Genomic DNA, 6,000 nt, shown 5'->3' with positions numbered 1-6,000 from the left:
TGTCCATCTAATCTGACTGAGCTGGAGCTGTTTTGCAAAGAAGAATGGGCAAGGATTTCAGTCTGTAGATGTGCAAAGTTGGTAGAGACATACCTTAAAAGACTGGCAGCTGTAATTGCAGCAAAAGGTGGTTCTAGTATTGACTCAGGGGGCTGAATAATTACGCACACCCCACTTTGCAGTTGTTTATTTGTAAAAAAATGTTTGGAATGATGTATGATTTTCGATCCACTTCTCACATGTACACCATTTTGTATTGGTCTTTCACGTGGAATTCCAATAAAATTGATGCATGTTTGTGGCAGTAATGTGACAAAATGTGGAAAACTTCAAGGGGGCCGAATACTTTTGCAACCCACTGTATAATGCATGCTCCCCATGTCCTTTGCACTTATTTCTGTGCTCTGTGTAAAATGATTGTGGTGGATGTGCTGCTAGGGTCTCTCCACTTACACTCTGGCCTCCTTTGCCTGATTAAACTGTGTGGGAGCTCCCGCTCTCCTGCGGGCAATGTGTGTTGTGCCCGTTGCTATAGCCACCCCACAGGCGGAGTGAATTGGGATGACATGGACCGGCTGCGCCGCTAGTATCACTCGTGATTTGCGGCTGTGGATTGTCCGACCCCTTTCCCGCACCCCTCTAGGAAAGGCGCAGCTTCGTTTGGCGTAATATGTACACAAAACGTCAGATTGGAGGGAGGGAGACCTGCCACACACGGTGGGAGGAGCGGCCTGTGACGTCAGATGCACTGCCGGGATACAAAATCCGGCTATGATCCAGCGCAGTCACCGGCCTCTCTGCACACCTCTGATAATACAACAGATGTTGTGAAACAGCTGTCAGGTAGGGGGGAGCACTCTCCATCGGGGGCCTCCTCTGGCTTTTATGGTGACAGTAGTATAATGTGGTGTGGGGTGTATTTTTACATATACCCATGCTGGGAGGGAAAAATATCTCTGTAATTGACAATTTTTTGATTTTTTTTACACACAATTGTCCATTTACAGAGAGATTTCTCCCACCCAGCATGGGTATGTGTAAAAATACACCCCAAAACACATTATACTACTTTTCCTGAGTACGGCGGTACCACATGTGACACTTTTTTGCAGCCTAGGTGCGCTAAGGGGCCTAAAGTCCTATGAGTACCTTTAGGATTTCACAGGTCATTTTGAGGCATTTGATTTCCAGACTACTCCTCACGGTTTAGGGCCCCTAAAAGGTCAGGGCAGTATAGGAACCCCACAAGTGACCCCATTTTAGAAAGACAACACCTTAAGGCAGGGGTCTCAAACTCGCGGCCCACGGGCCATTTGCGGCCCTCGATACAATATTTTGTGGCCCTCGCCGGCAAAAGCTTCCTTATAGTTCGCTTCAGTGCTCTCAAGTAATCCGCCGCATCCCCGCCGCTAAACGAGGGCTGCAGAGCCCCCAAATCGCCCGGGGGGCAATCTGCTGGCATTTCTTGGAAGGGGCAGAGCTTTCAGCTTCAGCTCTGCCCCTCCTGACGTCAATCGCCACACGGATCGCCGCCTCTCCCCGCCCCTCTCTGTGAAGGAAGAGTGAGAGGGGCGGGCAGAGGCGGCGATGCGCCGCGATTGTGAAATTCCTTATGCGGCCCAACCTCATCCTGACTTTGCCTCCTGCGGCCCCCCAGGTAAATTGAGTTTGAGACCCCTGCCTCAAGGTATTCCGTTAGGAGTATGGTGAGTTCATAGAAGATTTTATTTTTTTGTCACAAGTTAGCGGAAATTGATTTTTTATTGTTTTTTTCACAAAGTGTAATTTTCCACTAACTTGTGACAAAAAATAAAATCTAAGAACTCGTCATACACCTAACACAATACCTTGGGGTGTCTTTCTAAAATGGGGTCACTTGTGGAGTTCCTATACTGCCCTGGAATTTTAGGGGCCCAAAACCGTGAGGAGTAGTCTGGAAACCAAATGCCTCAAAATGACTGTTCAGGGGTATAAGCATCTGCAAATTTTGATGACAGGTGGTCTATGAGGGGCCGAATTGTGTGGAACCTGTCATAAGCAGGGTGGCCTCTTAGATGACAGGTTGTATTGGCACTGAAGTGCAGGAAGCGAAGGATAATCTCAAATCGTGACCTGGACATGGCAGCAGAGAACATGGGCATGTGATATAATGGGTGCGTAGACCAATAAGACGACAATACATTCTTTTTGACTAGACCCATGTTAAGAAGAAGGCCCCAAAAAAATGTTACGTTCGGAAACTTGGAGTGGTTTCCACCGAAAAGGCTGGGTATGGTAGCTTCTTGGATTGGCGGTTGCGTATTGTGTGGCATAACGGTTGGTCTCGGCAACACAATTAAGTCGTAGAGACCAGCAGTGATCAGAAAAAAAAAAATCAGTCACTGCGGTGGGGCGGGTGAGGGTTTGGCCGGGTGATCAGAAGCCCACAGGGGGCAGATTAGGGCCTGATCTGATGGATAGGAGTGCTAGGGGGTGACAGGAGGTGATTGATGGGTGTCTCAAGGGGTGATTAGAGAATAAATGCAATCAATGCACTGGGGAGGGGATCTGAGGGTTTGGCCTGGTGATCAGAAGCCGACAGGGGGCAAATTAAGGCCTGATCTGATGGGTAGGTGTGCTAGGGGGTGACAGGAGGTGATTGATGGGTGTCTCAGGGTGTGATTAGAGGGGGAAATAGATGCAAGCAATGCACTGGGGAGGTGATTAGGGGGGTCTGAGGGCGATCTGAGGGTGTGGGCGGGTAATTGGGTGCCCGCAAGGGGCAGATTAGAGTCTGATCTGATGGGTAGCAGTGACAGGTGATGACAGGGGGTGACTGATGGGTGATTGACAGGTGATCAGTGGGTGATTACAGGGGAGAATAGATGTATACAGTGCACAGGGAGGGGGGGGGGGGGTCTGCGGAGGATCTGAGGGGGTGTGAGGGTGTTATCAGGAGTCCCCAGGGGGCAGTTTAGGACCTAGGCTTCAATTCATCAAAGGCTGTTCGATAACAAAATCCCAGTCGTTAAAATACAGCATTCGGTATTTTACACTTGTGCTAATTCATCAATATTTTCACACATGTGGTAGATGTTCGGTAATTTACCGAACTACTACGGCTTCAATTCACCAAAGCTTGTTCGATAACAGCAGAGCAGTGCAGAGCAGCTTGGAGTGTCTGTGTTGTTACAAGCTGCCGTGAGGCATTTACAATAGAAGGCACCCCAACATCCCTTTAGATGTAAACATTTGTTATATTTACTGTTTTTTATACTGCCTCTGCTGCTCTGAATCTGTCCATCAGTCTTTCTTAACATTTTATTTAATTGCCACAACTTAGATAAACTTCCTGGAGACATTACACATGCCATGCTTGTTGATTTCACCACTAGCAACTTTGCAGTTTCAAACAGGGACTCAAAGGGTTACACCACCGAAGGGTGCCTGGAAAATATCACTGCCTGGGGGGTCTGAAAGCTTGTTCCACTGGAGAAGGCTGTGTGACCTATCAGCAGCACTTGCAAGAGAACAGGGGCTGTTTCTATTGGCTGCCTGCTCCTGTCAATCATGGGGACATCCACAGGAAGGCATTCAAAGCTAGTTACTGACAGAGGAGAGCTGGAGATAATCACTGAATGTGTTAGCAAATGCTGTAACCTTGATGAATTGACATTTACTGACATTTGCTGACATGTGTTGAGCACAAGTTGGTAATGTATCTCATCGCTCTGTAATTTCAGCTTTTCATGCGGTAACAGCTTTAATGAATTAACATTTTCTTAAGTACTCCGTAAAGTCAGCTGTTTTCAGCATTACCGAATGCGGTAATGCTTGATGAATTGAATCCTAAATCTAAATGATAGCGTTTACAGATAGTGACAGGGGGTGATTGATGGGCGATTGGGAGCAAACAGTGGTCTGAGGGGGTGATGGGGGGGGGAGGGGGTCTGAGGGATGCTGTGGGCGATCGGGGGTGGGGGGCAGGATCAGAGTGTGTGTGTGTGTACTTACACAGCTGCCTTCTACCCTGGTGGTCCCTTGATCACTGGGACCACCAGGGGAGGAGGCAGCCTGTATAATACAAAGTGTATACATTACAAAGTGTATTATACACTTTGTAAGTGGCGATCACAGGGTTAACAACCCGCTGGCGCTGCTAAATGGCCGGCCGGGTTGACAGAGCCTAATGCCGGCGGATGTGCGCACATAGCTGCGCGTGATCCTCGGCTAATTAGCCCCACAGGTGCCGCCGCCGATCGGCGTTACGCGGTCCTGGGGGTGCCACTTTGCTGCTGCCTATTGATAGTGGGCGGTCGGCAAGTGGTTAAACCCAGATATAGAATTTGCCATAACTACTTCCTGTGGCAATACATTCCACATCTTAATCACTCTTAATGTAAAGAACCCTTTCCTAAATAAATGCCTAAACCATTTTCCTCCATGCGCAGATCATGTCCCCTAGTCCTTTCCAAAAGCCTAGGAACAAAAATCTAATCCACCAAGCTTTTATACTGCCATTTGATGTATTTATAAATGTTAATTAGATCTCCTCTAATGCACCTGTTCTCAAGACTAAATAAGCCCAGATTATCTAACCTTTCTTGGTAAGTGAGACCTTCCATCCCTCATGAATTTGCTGCTTGTCCCTGCACTTGCTCTAAGACTGCAATATGTTTCCTGTAATGTGGGGCCCAAAACTGAATTCCATATTCCAGATGTGGCCTTACTAGAGAGTTAAACAGGAAAATATGCTAGCATCCCGAGTTTTCATTTCCCTTTTATTGCATACCAACATTTTATTAGCTTTAGCTGCAGCAACTTGGCATTAAATACATTTAACTTGTTGTTGATAAGTATTCCTAAAGGGAACCTAAACTGAGAGGGATATGGATGTTTACTTTTAAACAATACCATTTGCTTGGCAGTCCTGCTGATCTCTTTGGCTGTAGTGGCTAAATACACGCACCTGAAACAAGCATGCAGCTAATTCAGTCTGACTCCTGTCAGAGCACCTGATCTGCATGCTTGTTCAGGGGCTGTGGCTAAAAGTATTAGAGACACAGAAACAGCAGAAGAGTCAGGCAACTGGTATTATTTTTAAAGGAAAAATCCACATCCTTCTCAGTTTAGGTTCCCTCTAAGTCCTTCTCCAAGTTTGATGTCCCCATCTGTAGCCCGTTTATTTTGCTAGACCATTAGCACAACCAAAATTCATGACATTTTTCAACATTTAATTTTATCTCCTATTTATGTGCCCATAGTCATCCTATCCAGATCCTGTTGCAATATAGTTACATAGTTATTTTGGTTAAAAAAAAAAGACATACGTCCATCGAGTTCAACCAGTACAAAGTACAACTCCAGCCTGCTCCCTCGCATATCCCTGTTGATCCAGAGGAAGGCGAAAAAAAACCCCACAAGGCATGGTACAATTAGCCCCAAAAGGGAAAAATTCCTTCCCGACTCCAGATGGCAATCATCATCAGGCATTACCTAGTAATTGTAGCCATGGATGTCTTTCAACGCAAGGAAAGCATCTAAGCCCCCTTTAAATGCAGGTATAGAGTTTGCCATAGCGACTTCCTGTGGTAATGCATGCCACATCTTAATCACTCTTACTGTAAAGAACCCTTTCCTAAATAAATGGCTAAAACGTTTTTCCTCCATGCGCAGATCATGTCCTCTAGTCCTTTGAGAAGGCCTAGGGACAAAAAGCTCATCCGCCAAGCTATTATATTGCCCTCTGATGTATTTATACATGTTAATTAGATCTCCTCTAAGGCGTCTTTTCTCTAGACTAAATAAACCCAGTTTATCTAACCTTTCTTGGTAAGCGAGACCTTCCATCCCACGTATCAATTTTGTTGCTCGTCTCTGCACCTGCTCTAAAACTGCAATATATTTTTTGTAATGTGGTGCCCAGAACTGAATTCCATATTCCAGATGTTGCCTTACTAGAGAGTTAAACAGGGGCAATATTATGCTAGCATCTCGAGTTTTTATTTCCCTTTTAATGCA

The sequence above is a fragment of the Hyperolius riggenbachi genome, chromosome 1, assembly GCF_040937935.1.
Source record: "Hyperolius riggenbachi isolate aHypRig1 chromosome 1, aHypRig1.pri, whole genome shotgun sequence".
NCBI lineage: Eukaryota > Metazoa > Chordata > Amphibia > Anura > Hyperoliidae > Hyperolius > Hyperolius riggenbachi.
The sequence above is the reverse complement of the archived record's forward strand: the minus strand, read 5'-3'. Positions refer to the sequence as shown.